At 37.4% G+C, this 19672-nt stretch overlaps 1 protein-coding gene and 1 pseudogene across 2 annotated transcripts in view; one reads left to right on the top strand and one right to left on the bottom strand.

Annotated features, from left to right (window-relative positions):
- FGF14 (fibroblast growth factor 14) overlaps positions 1–19672 on the top strand; it is a 733354-nt gene that overhangs the window by 579242 nt on the left and 134440 nt on the right. The gene's annotated exons all lie outside the window — the stretch shown is intronic.
- LOC102493450 (MICOS complex subunit MIC27 pseudogene) lies at positions 8869–9883 on the bottom strand (annotated as a pseudogene).

Below are 19672 nucleotides of genomic sequence, written 5' to 3' on the forward strand. Positions count from 1 at the left end.
TATATATATATATAATCATAATCTTATTTATATTACATTGGATCACATATAACTTTACAGTGTATTACATTTCTTTTTTCAGAAGGAATATCATGCATGTCAGTCAATAGAGAGATATTAAAATCCCCATTTCATCATCCAGTAGCTTATCATTATTTTTCCCGGTTATCATTATCATTATTATTCCAATTATTTTTTAAACAGTCAATCACTATTTCTCATTTTGCTTGTAAAAAGACTTTACCCAACATGAAATACTTCTCAGACCAATCCAGTTGAGAATACTATACACGTCATCATCAACAGGTAATAAACCATATCTGTGTCCAACTAATGTCATGCCTCTCTATTTATTCTCTTGCTATCTTTCTCTATACTCTTCTCCCACCCCATTCCACACTGTCTTATCCTCATTAACTATTTTCACTGCTTTTATGTCCTCCAATATTTTTCTCTCAACCCCAGAGTGTGGATAGTCAGTATGTATTAAGTGGATACATACCATATCTTTCTTTCATATCTTGACAAAAAACACATCAAGACTTTCCTGACAATATAATATTTGGTTTTCCTAGCATTTCTATTACTAAATTGAAGTTTACAGAAGTTTAAAAGCATATCTGCACTCTTTACTAATGCAGCAACCCTTATACCCTGTAACCCAAGAACCAAGGAGTGATCCTCTCTACAGTCTGGCACCAACTCACCCCACTTTGTGAGACGAGTGTATGTGTAAGAAAGATGTGTTATTTAATTAAGGAAATAAGAAAATGCTATGTATACTGCAATAAGTATCTTAAAGGTCCTCAAAGTCTTATCTACTCTACATGAGATAAATTTAAAATATTATAGCCATGGCTTTCAGTAGTATTTTCATGAGCCTTCTCTACAAATACAGTTCCACTTTACCTCTTCTGTCCCAGCAAGCATCTCTTACTGATGCATCTTGTTTCATCTTATTGTTTGTTCTCAGTTTCCCAAGGGCACCGAGACAGGAAAGCATCAGTGCTCCCTGCCTCCTTCCACCAGCAGTTGTACTCCATCTTCTCACAGACTCCATCATGCTAGCAGGACATGATGGCCAGGGTTACTTTCCTCTTGACATTAATATCATTGTTTTTGCTCAAGTTTCAGGCATAGAAATGGAACTGTTCCATTTATTGGGGTGGTACCGACTAATGCTCACACTCTATTTGTCCTTGAGAGTTACACACAAAGGCTTATGCATCACACACCCGTGCTTATATGCTCAGGCAGTGTTGCATGATTCTTCCACCCAGCCTGGGCACTCCTCTTAGGGACATCTCTGTGTGTCCAGCCTGAGAAGCTATTCACTGGTTATCCAGGTATTAGTAGGGCACTCTATTCCCTATCTGCAAGAATTTTTTCTTCAGTTACCAGGTAGTGCATGGGATTAACCCAATAAACTGAGCTACAGTGACCATCAGTAGCCATAATATCCATTGCAGGTGAACCCGGGGCCTCAGTAGCAACTGAGAACTGCTCATACCGGGGATGGAATTTTTGTTCTCTGAACACCTAGGAGCAGCAAGACAGTATTATAAATTAAGGAGGAGTTTAAGTTCATCTTAAAGGGGCATATGTAGGCATCCCCTTTTAAGAATGAAAAATTTTCCATTCCTCATCCTTCACTGTTTATCTCACTTAATGAGCCTGTTTCTTATCATTTGAGATGATTTAATGTTTCTGGTTATTTCAAAATCTATGACACTATGTGCATTTTTTTTGTCCAAACAGTATCTGAAAATTTTCAAGGATATATACATATGTATATATATATATATAATTATCACATATATAAATGTACACACACAGTTTGTGTATGGTTCAATAGAATTGTACATTGTGCTTAACTTAGGCACTTATACACAAATTTATTCACATAATTATACTTCTGGTCAGAGTGTTTCTATTTATGAAATGTTAAGTATAGTGTTAAGAATTTACAGATACTTAAAATTTTACTTGCTTTGCTTATAAAACATTTCTTTTTCAATTAAGGTTCCCTGTAGTTTTTTCCTGATTATGACTCTGTTGGATACATCACCTACATAGAAAGTGACTACTGCCCTTTCTTCGTGTCTTGGCTAGTATAATTTATAGTGATAAGGAAGTAAAAATGACTGCAGCTAACTTTTCTTCTAATACCAATTTCAATATCCATCATTCATGCAATTCCTATGAAACTGAACATCTATACACACATGTAGTGGATTATGACAGAGTCAAGAAAACTATTATTCTACATAGATCACTAACCAGAAAAAATAGAATTGAGGAAAAAATACAAATGGTAAAGTGTATATAACTATTTTATGTCAACTTTGGATAAAACAAGTGTATGAAACATGCATATTTCTATGCATTAGGTTAATAGTGTGAGGAAATAAAGATAAACAAATAATATGAGGGGACTTCAAAAGTTTTCAGAAAAATGGAATGAGTGGAGTTTATTTTAATAGAAAAAATTTTTGAAATCCATATGTAGTTCGTTCATGATACACATTTTCTTACTTTTGGAAGACCCCTATTACTTCCAGGTTACCCAAACTCCAATGACATTTTATGATATATGAAGGAGTAAATTGAGATAGAGAAAGGAAGGAGATGAAGAACTTAAGGGGAAAAGGAGAAATAAAACTTATAGAAGTAGATAATAAATCAGTAACAGGAAGAAGCCTTAGGTAGCACTAGACAACGGAGAGGGAACAGGAGGAGAAGAGAGGAAGAGAATGGAGAAAACTCTTATTGAGGAGGGAAGGGAGCGTCCTGTTTTCTGTTCACTCTGTCATGTTTCTGGAGTTCACCTGACTCCTGATTCCAGCCAAATGCTGCAGGGATAAGGATAGCCAGAGTTTAAGACATACCCAACTGTGGCCCTCTTACACCTTCTCATAAACCTTATCTGTCATTTCACAAGAATGTTTTTCATTAATCTCTGAGTAATCCCAAGCTCCTTATGTGTAGCTGCCTTCCATAGAGTAGAAAAACAAACAAAAAACAAACAAGAAAACCAAAGAAAACATAAAATTCTCCTTCTTTAAGACCGGCCCAAAGGTTATACAGCATAGAAATGATTTTATCTCCAACAGCCCCATAACCACTTTCCCCTGCCTCACCTTCCCCAGTCTCCTCTCATAGTGCTGGCTGTGCTTAGTTAATGCTATTTTCTATGCAAAGAAACAATATCATCATAATTAACTTCTGAAGGATTGTATTTGTGACACCGAGAATTAGTGGAAAGAGACTAGCTATGGCCTCAAAACCATTGTAGTAGATCAGGGGAAAATGCTGAGGACTCGAGTGAGGATGGCAAGCTAAACAGGACTTGCAGAATACCAAGTGTGTGCAGGTGCCCTCCTCGGGGCCTGCTCTCTTCAGTTTGGCCGCAGTGACCACCACACCTCACTCTCATAAGGAAGGCATTATTCCCATAGGTGGGCATTGCTGCTACATGTATGTTTACTTTGTTTCTGGGGAGAAAATGGTGGCTGCAACCCCTGAATTAAGGGACTGGAAAGGATGAAAGATATTTGAAAGTACTTTTGAGGAACTATAGAAAGAACTGTGTGGTTATCTGGGTATGAAAATTATTAGATCATGGTTCATTCTGGTGGGACTAACTCAGTGTTTGGTAAAATAATGGCTTTTACAGAGAAGAGGTAGGGTGGAGGCAGATGCCACACTGCTTTTTTAAGAGAGAGTTGTTATTTATTTATTTATTTATTTTTGCTATAGGGCTTGTGCGATGGACAGAAAGACAGAAAACAAGAAATCATATACGCCTTGGATGGGGAAGAGGGATGGTCATGCAGCAATCCTTCCCTTCCATTTTCCTCTTGGGATTTTAGGCACACACGCACATGCACTCAGCGTGAGTTTTAACCCGCTGGCTCTAGGACTCGAGCCACAGTTGACTACATGGGAGTCCAGCGATGTAACCATTACACCATTTGCTGGTCCCAACCACATTGGGTTTTGAACCTGCTCAGATTTTTTCACAGAATATCCAGGTGGTTTACAGTTCCACCAAATGACTATTTGATGATAATGAAGCTCATTTATCATGGAAGAATCAAGTCTATAGGGTGTCTTGGGAAGTTGGTGCAGATAAAATTGTTATGCGATGGATGGGAATTGTTTTCCTCTTCCTCCTGCTTTGCAGACAAAGATGAAGAGATGTGGTTAGTGATATGAGTCAGTATGGCAGAGTTAGGTATAAGAAGGAAGTTTATTACGTAACATTACTGCTTGAAAAAGTTTTCTAATGTATTTTTCTTTGATTTCTAAATGTATGGATTCAGTAGAGGCAGTTTTGGACACTAAACTATAGAGCTCAGTTAAATTAAGAACTTATGCTTCTGTAAACATCATGCTAATGATACGGGGAGGGAATCGCAGGGCTTTAGGCTTCTCACTGAGGTTCACAAACCTCAACGTACATAAAACTAATTCCATTTAGCCTGGGAAATAACCAGGTCCCAGAACATTAACCTAACAGACTTCAAAATTCTGAGTCAGCGAGTTCAATATGACTTAAGAATTGTAATTTTGAATATCCATCCAGGGATTTCTAGTGCAGGAGGCTTAAGGAGCACTCCTGCCTAACCGTAGTCTACATCCCTGTCTCACCATCCATGACTACCATTGCAGGCTTTTATATTTACCATTGCTGTTTCTCCTCCTCCTCCTCGTCCTTCTTTCTCCTCCTGCTCCTCCTCATCCTTTATTTCTTCCTTGTTTATCAGTTCATAATTTAGTTCAAGCCCCTTGAGGCCAAGTGAGTTGTCCTTTGAGAAGTGGCAAAGAGAGAAGTTCTGGCTATGGTCACTCCAATGTGGAAAGAACAGGACAATAAATGTGTCCACAAAGACAATACAGGGGAAAAACATTAATTTTTGCTGAGACGTAAAGCAATAAAATAAGAAAAAATAGAAACAAAGTGAGTTATGATATTTCAAACCAAGAATGTCTGGCTTACAAACCTGAAAAGAGAGGTCGTCACACCTCATAAATGTCAGAGGCTAATTCAACCTGAGACCATCAACCCCAGGCTGCTGGACACCTCCTGAACTGGAAGATGTGCCTCTGGATAACAGCATCCTACCAGGCAAGTTGTCAATGTCCACCATCTGAGTCGTTCCAATAGGGAAGACATTTTAGATTCAAATACACACACACACACACACACGTATTTAACACATTATTTGTCTTTTCAGAATCCTCTGTTTTCTCTGCAGTTGCATTTTATTTATAACTAAGCAGGGCCTTCCCATAACAGTCCCATTTCTGGGTTACAGGAGACATCCAGCCCAGTAATAGTGCTGAAGGCAGTACAGTTGTTGCTTCGATGCTGGAAGCCGGGTGGAAGGGCTCTAGGTTCACCTTCCGGGTCTGCTAGAATACCTGGACAAGAGCACAGACATGCCAGTGATATTGGCTCACTACAGGACTAGGGGCAGGACTGTGGCACAAAAACCTTGTCGCTGGTCCTCCCCTCCCCTCCCGTCAACAAATAAATAAATTTAAAGATGTCTTTCCCCTCCTAAGCACCTTCTCTGGTGCTTAGCCCCATGAGAAGAGACCCTTGAATTTCCTTTGCATGTCACATAGAGTGCATTGATTCCATATGGGCCCCTCCTTGCTCATATTCCCCAACTGGATGCAAGCCCTAATGTCTACCTGATGAAACATTTTGTCTCTGAATTTTTGCTCCATATTGTGTTCTGAGCTACTTAGAGTTTTGCTGAATGTTGGTTGGTAGCCTTAAGCTACCATTTCCTTTCGAAATGCAATTTCATGAAAAGGTACACAATGCACTTCTGAGCAAGGACAAATTAGATCTCTTAAAATTGTATCTGAGTTAGATAGTGGTTTTGAGATCTGACCACTTTATTAAATGAAGAGGGATGAGTCACTTAAGAGTCACATTCCAGCCCATACAAAAGCATCCTAATTAGTGGCTATTTTCTGTTCTAGTAGAGGTAGGGTCTGAATGAGAACAAAATATTTTTGTGAAGTTTTGGAATCATGACATTTTTGTTCTTTGACAAGGTGGAGTTATTTTATTTGATCATTAATTATGGCTCCTGACCATTACTTATCAGAAATACTTAGGTGAGCAAGTACAAAACATTGTTCTACTTACCTTTAACCTAGCGTAACTAGTATCTACTACTACTAATCTGTTAAAAATGGTCAATATTAATTTATGTCATAAGAGAAATATTTATTGACGTTATGTAATAAATGAATTGTATTTGCCCTTCATGCGTGAATAAGAACAAAGGGTTAGTCCTTCCTGACTCCCTATTAATGTCAACTTCTTCAGTTAACTCATCTGTCTTTCAGCATCAGACTCTTATTATGTTGTATCTACTCTCCATGTCTTTCTTGCACTCCGTGCATAAGGAATGCCTCTCTGGCAAATTATTTTCTATGGTGAGCCGTACTTGGCTATAGTTTGAAAGTATTGGGATCCTGGTCTGTACTTCATGCACAGCTTTAGAGAAATCAGAACCTTTCTTGCTTGAAGGTAATGAAGAATACAATCATGACATATGAACCTGAAAGTTGCATAATTTTTATAATATGAGATAACTGCTTTTATTGGACCTCCATAAAATACTCACAAGACAGGGACCAGCAGTTCACGTAATGGCTATGTTGCTGGACTCCCACGTAGTCAAACGTGGTTCGAGCCTCGGACCTGCTGACTTAAACTCATGCTGGGCGCATGTGTGTGCATGCCCAAGATCCCAAGGGGAGAATGGAGGAGAAGGGATTATGGCATGGCCATCTCCCCTGGGGATGATTTCTAGCTTTCTGTCTCTCTGTCACTCTCTGTCTATCTGGCGAGCACACGCGCCCTATAGCAAAAACTTTTCCAAAAAAAAAAAAAAAATACTTACAAGATAAAGTTGTAAATTTATTTGCAAATACTTTCTCTGTAATCAAGACTTTCTCTATCATGGCATATACTGATAGTAATGAGTAGATATTGCAAACTAGAAAGGCTGGCAGGTGACATAGTGGTTAAGGGTGCTGACTCCTCCATGACAGACTGTGGTTCAAGTCCCGGACCTAGCAGCTTGCTTTCTTACTTTCCCTTGCTCTCTCTCTCACCCTGTCCTTCTCTGATCAAGTTTAAAAAAATAGTTTTTTTTAAAAAAGATATTGCAAATTAGACAATTCTGCTTACCATTTGATGGTGGCCAAAAATTAGGACCACTACATTGATTTTATTTAAATATCAACCAGAAATCTGTATTTCTAGCAAAATTTATATGTGAAAATCAACAAAAACTCTTCAAAGTTTTCTAAACAATTTTTACCTAGGGCTGAGGTAAGAAGGCTTCTTACTGTCCATGGAGAAATAAACTAATGTGAAAATCATATTAAAATAAAGGAGGAAATTATTAAGAAATTGTTCCACTGGTGCCATAAATGGTTTAGCTATTTTCCTAATGCAGCTGGGCTCATTTGATAGACTGCTTTATAGAGTAAGCAAAGCCCAATGTAAGCCCAGGAGAAATAGCATTGTGTCTTTATTTAATTTAAGATTACCTTACATTTACATATTGAAGGACCCAGACAGAAGAATTCTCTTGATCGATAGTGCCCCCGTGTTTATCTAAGACAGAAAAAAATATTGAATAACACCTTGTAGGAGTTTGTATGTCGACAAAGTTCTTATTAATTTTAGTGCATCATTCATGCAATAATAACAACCCCAAACAATGGAGGCAGGAAGAAAACCACATCAGCATACACAGCTGCTTAAATGCAGTCTGTCCAATCACATTTCAGTTCTCTAAATTGCTGTCTTTATTTTACACCTGATGGTTGGTCTTTAGGGCCAATTAGAAATTCTCAGACTTTTCATCCTATTAGCTCTCCAGACCAAAATAAAATATTCTTTATAAGCTTTTATTTTCTGGATAATAATCTCATTCGACATTATGCTGCTAATCATGACTAGGAAAAACTACAGAATGTGGCGAATTGAAGCACTTAATTTCAATGATCACATATTAATTGTTTCTGTAACAAGAGAGTTGCCTAGAGGTCTACTAAAAACTGCATATCTGGCAAATAACTACTGTACGTAATTGATACAATAGCAGAATGCTGAAATGATCCATACCAATCTGTCCAGCACCTAATTGTATTTTCTATTGATGTCAGTATTCTACCTAGAAGCATTTGGTGTTTTAAAATAATTTCAGTTCTGAAAAAGTATATTGTATTATTGGTTAGTTGAGGTGATTTGATATTTGAAGTGGTGAAAAGAACAGCAAGGTCAAGAAGAAACATAATGCTTAAGTTCTACAAATGCATGGAATCTAAAGCCTCAGGGTCTATTTTAATGTAATAAATTATTCTTGTTTATTCCACTTCAAAGTGAGTTTGTTAAGGGTAGTAAATAACGTGAAGAAATGAATGCAGAGTACAAGAGTACTTCAAAATGTTCATGAAAAGATGGAATTAAAGTATGAAGTTATTTTGATGCAAAATAAATAAAATTCATGCATAGTTTTTAAATAACATATTCTCTTCTCTTTTTTTGCCATAAAATATGTATATTTTATTCCAGCTCTGATAAATCAAAAAAAGGGGAAACACATCTTTCCACACATCAATCTAATTTAACTGACATAAATTCAGAAAAGCTAGAATAGATATAAATGTATATATGTGTGGATATATGTATGCTATATACATACATATACATAGGGATTATCAGATTTTAGTCTCATTGGTATTTATATCTTCATTCATTCTGTTTTGATTTTTTAGTCAATACCTTTAAAAGTCAAATGCTTTCTAATACTTCTACCTGTGTCTCCTCATCAATCAGTTCATATTATTTGGATTGTATTAATAGCTTGTATTTTAATCACATATGTGATTGGTCAAACTTTATATTTGAAAATGTAATGGAAAGACTTTAGTTACACTCTGTATGGCAGTTACCCATTACACGATTTTTTTCATCGTCATTTGCAGCTTCACACATCTTGTAGTTGTCTATGCAGTCTGTATGCAGTCGTTTTCAGCTTCTAGTACTGTACATGTCCACATCGTGTGGATGGGATTGCCTGTGATCCATGAGCTTGGGGTCAGACAAAAACTGTGTAGCACCTGAGATTGATTCTGATTTGGTCTTTATTTCAGAGCTGAGTTCTCCTGGCAAAGGCATTGAATCTTTCAGGAGATGAGTTGTTTCTGCAGGTGTTTCTATTTCAGCCGAGCTTCCTAGCTTAGTTTTTTCTTTAGGTTCAGGAAGTGACTCTTTTTGGTTTCTTTTTGTCCACAATGATCTAACTGCTTCATAAATTTGCTGACTTGTATCATATGCCTTTTTTCCAGTTACCTTTGCAATTATTACTGACTGAATAGGATAGCAAACAGTTGCTCCTAAAGTGGCCAGTCCCAGTAGATAAGCAATTCTCTTGAACCTAGGTCTTTTTCTTGCTGAAACAAAGCCCACCAATCATGAAACGGTAATCATTCTCATTTTCGGAAGAAAATCTCGAGGAGGATTCTTCAGATAGACATATGCATCTTTTCCAAACTGTACTGTATCCATTATCCCATTTTTCACAAAGATATAAACACCCTTGCACCAGCCAATATAACGACTATTTGTAGTGCGGATGGAAGTGAAGCCTGTTTGTAAACGACCAGGCTGCTCTTCAACACATTTAGATTGGAGAGGTGGCACAGTATATATGGGGAGCTGCTCTGGTTTCACTAGCTGCTTTCTGGATTCCTCTTCTTTGGCTGCATATACACTTATAGATGTGTATATTAGACCTGCAGGTGTGGCTGTCAGCTTTCCCATCTTAATGGCCGCCATATCTATGACCATCTCCGCTCAAGTTTCTTCTCTTCTTTTTAAAGAATTTTTATTTATTTATTTAATTCCATTTGTTATTATTATTTTTTAATTTGACCAGAGAGAGACAGAGACAGAGAGAGGGAAAGCGAGAAAGCAAGCTGCCAGGTCCAGGACTTGAACTGCAGTTTGCCATGTGGGAACCAGAGCCTTTAGCCGCAATGCCACCTGCTGGCTCCATTGCACATTTTCATAAACTTTTTGAAGACCACTTGTATATGGGTATGTTACCACTGGGAAAAGGTAGAATTATTTTACTGTGTTCATTTTGTACATAATTATTATATAATTATTGACTACTAAGATATGTTTTTCCTACACTATAAAAGGACATACAGATAAAAGTTGATATTCAGATATGTACAAGTTGGTATTTTTTCTCTTAGTTACTATTTAGGTATTTTTCAAAATGCTTATTTGTAGAGTTCTATGAAAATAGAATCCATTTTTAGGGTTCCCGTGTAAGATCTATAATTTACAACTCTTGTTATTTTTAATTCTTCAAAAACAAGTGACTCCTAGAATTCACTTATTAGTTGAACTACTGACTGGGATTGACAGAAGGACAGGTTTAACAGGAGGTAAAAAATGCCCAGCTCAGAAGATTGAGAGCTGGCAATGCCTCCAGCACAAATTTAAGCATTCGGACTTTCTGGGGTGACATTGAGAATTCTGAAAGACTTTGTAATTAAAAGATGACTTTTAAGAAATAGGTGAAACCCTCAATTGTTTTTTTGATTAATGTTCAGATACTGTGGTTCTGTTCTGAGAATGGTGGCAATGAATTACATTAGGTCAGCAAACATTGCCATGCCTCTCATATGCACAGTAAGAACAAGCTAGGATGGCACAGCTGTGCAGTTAGCTGGTGGGCACAGTGCCAGAAGTAGGATTTTCCTCTCTCTGACACATCTTTTACCAGAGAAGAGTCTCGGTGCTGAGATACTGGTTTAGTAGGAAATGAATGGGTCACATTCCCATTTTCCTCTTTTGTGCTCCACGATGACTCTTAGACATTTTGAGAAGACTAAAATTATGATGGCTTCAATGGGCATTTGTATTTACATGTGAGTGTTACACTTACCATCTCAAAGTAAGGATTGAACTCAAACAAATGGTTTTTTACAATAGTGATCATGCAGCTTGAATGGTTGTGAGCCATCTGCAAATGTAGCTACATATAATCATTTCTAACACTGTATTAGCTTGCATTAGAGAGGTACCTCAGTAGCACTGCAATACAGCTTAAATGTTGGAATTGCATCTTAGAATGGTGATTTTAAACATACTTGGAAATGAGCAAATATTGCAGTGGTGCAGGGCTTTGCAATATGGATGCAGAAATGCAGATAACCCTTCTGAAGTCACATGATGAGTCTGAAATAAAATGTATGGATTTTATTTTCTTTTCATTCTCTTTAATTTGTTTGTTTTTGTTTTTCCCATAGGGCACATGTACTGCCAAAGAGAAAGAGAAAGAGAGAGAAAGTCAAAAATCATCCCCAAAGAAAGGGGGGAGTGGATGGAGATACTGTGCCGCAATCCCGTCTCCTCCATTCTTTCGGGATTTTGAGCATGTACACACATGTGCCTAGCATGATTTTCAAATCATCAGTCCGCAGTTAGTATTGCGGTTGGCTGTCTGGAAGTCCAGTGCTCTACCACCACAGCACATACTTGTGTGGGTTTGTTTTTCTTTTGGTAAAGATTTAAAATATATAAAATGGAGATTTGAATATCAGCTGTAAATTTTTTATTCCTCTAAGCATGAAGGAGAGGAAGTCTTCAAAAAGTTCATAGAAAGTGCATATAATGGGGGAAAAAAAGCAAGTGCATAGTATAAAAAAAAAGTATGGATTTCAAAATTTTTAAACCAAAATTAACTCATATTTTACTTTTATTTTTCATGAGTTTTTTGAGGTCTCCCCATACACAAGCGTGAGGGTCATAATGTGTGGGGTTTTTAAAAATAATATGTATAAATTTATCATATAAATGCAGCATCCTTGCTTTCACGAGAAAAGACCATTTGCTGGTTATAGGCCACTGTCCAAGTCGGTACTTCAAGTGGTTGATCTTCCCTTTCTTTGACATTTCCAAAGGGAGTAAATATTCTGAATAGCACTTTTAAATATCAACCTAATTTTGTAGGAAATTATTATTATTATATTTAACCATGTTCATTAGTTCAACTGACATTGGTAGTGGGTAGATTTCACTTCAGTTACTGGTGTTTAAATGGTGACCTAAGTCAATTGTCAGTTTCATGTGAATATAATCAAGAGCCTGTTCCTTTATACACTATGCTCTGTGGCACTTAAAACATCTAGATGACTGTGTATTAAACAAAGAATCTGTTTGCATGTGGTGTTGGAAAATTAGATGTCTGTTCTGTGGCTCCTTCCCCCCACCGTGAGAGGTGGCAGAAGAATTACAAGTGCTGACATAGAGCATCCTAGCGTATGCCATCAAGCTTGGTGGCGATCTCCTAGCCCTGTCAAAGACATGTATTTTATGAGATTGTCATAAAACTTAAAGAAAAAATGTATATAAAGTATTTGAGCTATAATGCATTCTCAAGGTTCTGACTATGCAGACTGCTATACATGCAAAGGGCATTACTATTTGACAGTGTATTGTCCTAGACTTTTGTCAGCAAGGTATTTAGGATTTCTCCCCCCTTTCAACAAGAGGATAAGTAGTAGTATGTGTAAGAACAAAAAGCAACTTCTTCAGTATGCAAAAGTATTTTGAACATTCTACCATTACCATTAGACCCATTTCCATCATTGTGAGTAGTTAGGCACCCTAATATCCTTCGATGTCTTATTGGAATGATTAAAGTGTTAAGGCTAAGGCCAAAAATATGTAGACACAAGTGTCCTTGACTTCAGGTTTCTTTTCTTCTTTTCTTTCTTTCTTTTTTTTTTTTTTTTTTAACAGTTAAACATATTGGTGGCAATTTTCAGAGTTGCAGTGATGTCAATATGTTCAGCATCCAGCCTGTGATGTAATTATTTTAGTAAATTAAAAACTACTTGGTCCCATGAGCTGTCATTTAAAATGTTTAATTTGCTTCTTATCCTTCTCTGGGAAGGTCTTTCCTACTCTTTTAGGATGACTAGAGTAAAGAGGAGTAGGCTCCTTGGGCAGGTTACCAGGGACAGAGTATGGATTTCACCATGTACAAGCTAACTGACCGTGGAAGTGACGAAACGTTTCTGTGCCTCATTTTCGTTTGTTTCAAACGGGGATTTCAAGTTATGACTCTTGAGTGGGTAAAAACATGAAAAGCACTCTGACACGAATATTGTTCAATATTAGTGATAAAGATGAAAAGAGGAATAGGAGGAAAAGGAAAATGAGAACTCAGAAGTGCAGAGTGAAGTCTTCTGCTGTTCAGTTGCCACGTTGAGACTTCTCTCACAGCAAGTATAACATAATGCCTCTTAATGATTTTATACCATTCCCTTGTCCAGGTTGTAGGCTGTTTAAGTTCAAGTAACAGGGATTATTTGCTAGGGTTGCCATAGTACGTACCACACTCCTGATGGCTAGAACCACAGAACTCCATCCTCTCAGAGTCCTGGAGATCAGAAGCGCAAAGCGTGTTGACAGGATTGGTTCCTTCTGAGGGCTGTGAGGGAGACTGCCCATGCTCCTCCCCTAGCTTGCTCTCTGTCTTTGGCATCCTATGGCTTATTAATATAAGCACATCAACATACGTGTTATCGTCAACAAAAATGTTCCATTTCTTGTTTCCTGTGTATTTTGGGGTTTTTTTTGGCCATCCTTGATTCCCTTACTCTCACCCTCTGCCATGTCCCTCCCTCCTCCCCCGCTCTCTCTGGTATCCATAGTTGCTTTCTATGCCTTTTCCCTCATTTTGTTGATTTGCTAATGAACTTAATTAATCTAAATATTTCCACTGCTTTTTGTCTCCTTTATAATCCTTATCAAAAAAATACTCTTTTCCCATTCTAAATGCCAAACATATGTCAGAAATCAGTGGAAACCACACAAAGTTACAATTTGTTAAAAATGTGGCTGTGTAAATATGTTTCTCTGTAGCAGGGGCAGGAAAAAATAGAACTAGTGGCACATGTCCATTTCAAATAATCAACATTAGCAAAAAGTCCTAGTTTAAAACAAGGACTGGAAGAACTCAGAGAGGAAGGACAGATGATGAAAAACCAGGAGAAAGGAGATGAATGAAAAAATGTAAAGAGTCGATTGTGTAGGCGGAAGATGTCTGCATTTTCAGTGACTCTTAACGTGCTGAGATGCTACTGAATAACTCACAGATTTTTCTGGTTTTCTAAGCTTCATAAAGTCTAGTGAGTTTAAAGAGTTGAGATCACCTTTCATATGTAATATAAAAGTGATAAACCCATTGAAAAGAAAATTTAAACATTTTGGATCAAATTTCTTTTCTTTTTCTATTTTTTTATTTTTAGATTTTCAGTTCACTACATTAGTAATTCTTAGGATTTCTTTATCTCATGCCTACAGTTGTCAGTACTATCTATCTATCAGTGTGAAATTTCTTTTGCTCTGTTATTGAAATAACCTGGAAACAATATCTGAAGTAGATCCCATACAAGTCACAATTTCATGTCATTTTTCACATTCTGAAACTAGATAAAATGTAGATATAGTTCTAATATATAATAAAATTTTAAAAGTTTATGTATGATTCTAAGGGAGACTTGGTCTTCATGTTTAAATCAATCTATTTGAAAATTAATTTAACCAATTTTATTTTTTTCAGTTGGCAGAGGGTGTATTAACAGTGTTTGCAAACATTTTATTTAATCTTGAGATACTTTGGGGTTTTCCTGATAGTGATAATCTAAAACGAAGTTACCATGTTGGAGGGGGCAGGGCAGATGGTGGAAGTGGTAAAACACATAACTCTGCAAGGCAGTGTGCCATGGGAAGGTTCCTGGTTCAAGTCTGGAAACCTCCCCAAGTATGCCAGGCACATGCCTGTCCATGACATAGTATTGTCTGAAGGCTGGGGTGGATTGGGGAACCAGGTCCCTGTTAAGGGACTATCTTTCTCATTCTCTCCATCATGGAAAATAAATAAATGTAAAACGTTGTCATATGTATATTCACATTTACATGAGAATAATAGTGATGTGACAGGAATTATGGCTCTATATGAGAAAACTGTTTCATCCATATTTTACTGTGAGGTTGGTTTTGGTATATTTTCCATTTAATGTTTGTAGTTATCATAATATAAGAGTATATATGAATATTTTCATTCTATTTTGTGTATATGTAACAAGAGAGCAGTTCCTAGATATCTAGATTATCAACTAAATGAAATGTTTATGTTTCCTTTGAAAATCGTACTGAAAAAAAATCAACTGGAAAAATACTTACATAGGTGGAGGCAGTCTATGTTGTGATGGTTAAAGCAGCTGGATCCCACATGGCCGACTGCACAGCTGAGTCCCAGACCGATGGCTTGAGAGACGTGCTGCGTGTGTGCATGCATGACCAAAATTCCAGAGGAAAAAGAAAGAGATGGCATTGTGGGGTGGCCATTCTCCCTGGGGGATGGGAGTGCTTTCTCACCTTTCTTCTCTCTCTCTGTCTCTCTCTCTCTCTCGCTGTCTCTGTTTCTCTCTGATAAGTACCTGTAACACCCTACAGCAAAATTTTAAAATATGTAATTCTGCTCAACTGCATACAAATTTTAAAGGAGGGGAAAATGTTCAGATACAAACACTTCTTTCTTCCTTCCTCCCTTCCTTCCCTCCTTCCTTTCTTTCTTTTCTTTTTTCTTTTTTTAAGAGAGATTTTTGTCATAGGGCATATGCACTCACTGGAGAACCCGACAGAAAGCAAGAAATCACTCCACAGGGGTAACAGCCATGCCATAATCCCTTCTCCTCCATTCTCTTCTTGGGATTTAGGGGACGCATGCAGACACACCTGGCCAAAGTTTTATGCCACTGGTCCGGGACTCAGACTGCAGTTGACCATGTGGGAATCCAGCGATGTAACCATTCCACCATCTGCTGGTTCCCCAGATATCAACATTTCAACCCATATCCATATTCTTCCTAACAAAACCTTTTAGTACATTTAATCTGTACCTATTTTTATTCATGTATAATTTTATTAGTCATTCTTCTGATGCTGATAAGTTTTCAAACTAGTCGTAATAATTACTATAGAGAATACCTTTATATCATTCTTCTCGGACCATATAATTTAGTATTTTTTTTTCCCTTTTACTTCAGTGTTAGGTATCATGGTGGCTCTGTGTGTGGATTGTTTGTGGTCAACAAGTAAATAAACACAGCCTTTTAGAAAAAAGTTACCGTCTATAGGATTTCTAGTGAGCTGCATAGAGTAATGTAGGGAAGTGCTGGGAATGCACAGTGACATGCTGCCCAGATTGTTGGCTTTTTGGTGAGATATGTTCACTGCTGAATGACTGCAATATATGCTGACTTCTGCCACCACCCCAAATCCTTGAAGGGAGAGTCAGGAATCTTTTCCCCTGCAATTCAAGGCCTTCTGCCAACCTAACCTATGAAGTGTTTCCTGGAATTCAAAGCTTTCTGTCAAACTAATCTATGAAGCCTTTCCTGATCTATTACACAAATGGAGAGTAACCCTTCACCTTCTTTATCACCTGTGATGTGTTCTAGTACCTCATTAGTGACTCTGATGCTGTCTTTACGTGCTTCAGGCATTTGTTTAGACGTCTCATATCTTTCTTTACTTACCCCTTTGCAGGGGTGCCTTCACCTCCCTCATCCCTGACATTTTTCTGTCCCTCTCAGCATCCCTTCACTTGACTGCTGTGCTTTTCCTTGTCTAGGTTGTGCCGTCACCACTACCCATGGGACATGATTAGTTTCTGCCAATTATTTCAAGTTAGTCATTCACCTTTACCTTTGTCTCTGTAAATGGCCACATTAGAAGTGTGTTCTTTTCCAGGCCAGCAAAAACCTCCCTATCCAGCTGTGATAACTAGAGGAATTGCTTCCTAAGGTTTTTATCCTATCGGAACCATTATTTGTTGTTTTTGTAAGTTCTGTGCAAAAAAAAAAAAAAAAGACTTATTAAGCAAAACATTTATAGTCTAGGATTAGAAATGCTTCCAATGTGTAAACATAGGCTGTGATAGCTAGCTATGGTGATAATTATTGAAAAATCTTTCAAAATTCTAAATCTCATCTAAATATTATATATTTCAAGAAACTTTGCATATTGTGTTCATTGCAACTGCTGTAGCAATCTTTCTTAGCACAGGGATTTAAAAATATTACTAAACCATGGGGCTGGCAGGTAGCATGGTGGTTAAGGTGCTGGACTCCCTATGGTCAACCATGGTTTGAGGCTTGGACCTGGTGGCTTGTGCTCACTCTCTCTCTCTCCTTCTGTCACAAATTAAAAAATAATAATAACAAATAAAAATAAGTACATAAATAAATATTTTTAAATTTCTAAACACTAAATATCATATATATCATTCAATAAAATATTTCTTTATATATGTACTACTTTTTCTTGTTCTGTATTGCTGTGTTACCTAACATTTACAAAGAATTAGCAGGTGCATGACATGGTAACAAGTATCTTGTAAGACAAGTCTTTTCAGAGTTCAAATTTCAGGTAGGTCATGGGAATTTATCAAGTTCTAGAGAGAGTAACCCAAGTCAAAGATTTTCTGCATCCTCCAATCCATGCCTGCAAATGTCTGCAGTGTCAGGGAAGCGAGAGTATTGGTTTCTGGCCCTTGCAGCACAGCTTTCTGACTTCCCACACGTTAACTCTGCTCCCAGCTCATTGTGTTGGATTTGCCAGGGTATATTGAGGTACACACTGGTACCTCTATGGAGAAATCTCCTTGGACCAGCCGATGGCACGGTGGTTAAGGTGGCTATGTCCAACAGGGCCAACTGCACGGTTTGAGTACTGGACTACTTGACTTGATAAACATGACCAAAATGTGTGTAGGCCCAAAATCCTGGGAGGAGAATAAAAGATAAGGAATTGTGGCATGGCCAGCCCCCTTGGGGATGCTTTCTTAGTTTCCCCCTCCTTCTGCTCTCTTTGTCTTTCTCCAGTAAGCACATACACTCTATAGTTAATTAAAAAGAAAAAGAAAGAAAGTTATAATGAATCTCCAGCAAAACCTGTATGTGACTCCTTAAAATGAAAGTCAGTGACGGTGTGCATTGAGAATGTATAAAATGATTATATTCTGTCACTTAATATTTGAGAATTATAACATGGGGAAAGCATAATTGTGCTGCCTATGGTAAGCCCAGCTTTACGTATTGTAAAATTGATGGTTTTGTACTGCCAAAGGGAAAAGAATTAAATAAAGGCAAATAAAACCAGCCGTTCTAGAAGAGAACTGTGAAATGAGATTAAATATGTAATAAATTAAATGCTAGAGCCTGTATATGTGTGGTTATTAAGATCAATGGACTCAAAATATGAGGAATCTTCCAAAAGTTCATGGAAAACACAGGTTATGACAAACCATGCATGGATTTTCAAAAATGTTTGCACCAGAATAAACTTGTACTTTAATTCTATTTTTCTGAACACATTTTGAAGTGCTGGCCTGACCTCCATTCTCTCCCTCTTTTTCATTCCCTCCTTTACGCTCACCATTACTTCCCATGCTAAAATGAGACCTTGTCTACAGCCATTCTCTTTCCTTGGAGTAGTTTAAACATTCCTACCCAATTATCACACTGCACTTACCCTTTGGCTTTCTGAACATATTCTCAATGTTTACTCACCCATGCTTTCTTCTGAGTCTGAATTTGACCTACCAATGCCTTCATACTCTGGCCCTACAGGTCCAGGAGACTCTTTATTGCTCCACTTGCCATTTGTAAAACTGATATTGTGCAGGTAATAGCACTGACAAGTGAAGCTTAACCTTATCAAAGGAATTGCCAGCCTGCTGATAGCAAGTGGGAGGAAAGTCCTGAATGGGTTATTAAAATGAATAGACAAAAAGGGAAGAAACCAGATGAAAGAAAAAGGTAGTGACAACTACTGATACCTGATTCCCGAGGGCAGAGAAGAATCTTGGAAAAGGGACAGGAGAAATTTGGCTTTCTACAGAGCTTTAGTGCTTTTTTTTTTTGCATCTGAGAGTCCTCAAAAAAGTTAACTGTAAACCCAAAACTACACCAAGTGAGCAATAAACTCTATAGCTTATTTAACCATTACAAGGCCATAATGTCACTAAAGAAAACCTGAAATATTTAAAAATTAATATGCATAATCATGCTTGGGACATTCATTGTGTATGCTGTAACGATATATAATGATTGAAGGTGTATAAAAAAGAAAAAAATTGATATATTTAATTACATGTATAATTTTATATCCTTTTCATAATCGAGTAGTTCACATAAATGAGTGTAATGAATACTCTTTTAATAAGCAAGAAATGTGCATTTCTGGGCTCTGCTTTAGAAAATGTGGGAGAGGGCAAGGGAGAGCTGGAAGAAATCACAATTCCTGCATTGGAAATTCCAGGACACAGATGACCGAAACATCCCAGTGGTCCACAGAAACTCTGAGGTGTGATTCAAAGAGAGAATTGATAAGATAGGTTATGTATCCTACAGAAAGAAAAATCATGAGCCTGGCCATCCTCTGCTTCTGAAAAATCAACCATTGATTTTCTGTTTACTAATTCAAGGGATATTCTGCCATTCCAGTACTCAGTAAATGCTGGCAACTGCTTCA

Source organism: Tupaia chinensis, unplaced genomic scaffold (genome assembly GCF_000334495.1).
Source record: "Tupaia chinensis unplaced genomic scaffold, TupChi_1.0 Scaffold000057_1, whole genome shotgun sequence".
Classification (NCBI taxonomy): Eukaryota; Metazoa; Chordata; class Mammalia; order Scandentia; family Tupaiidae; genus Tupaia; species Tupaia belangeri.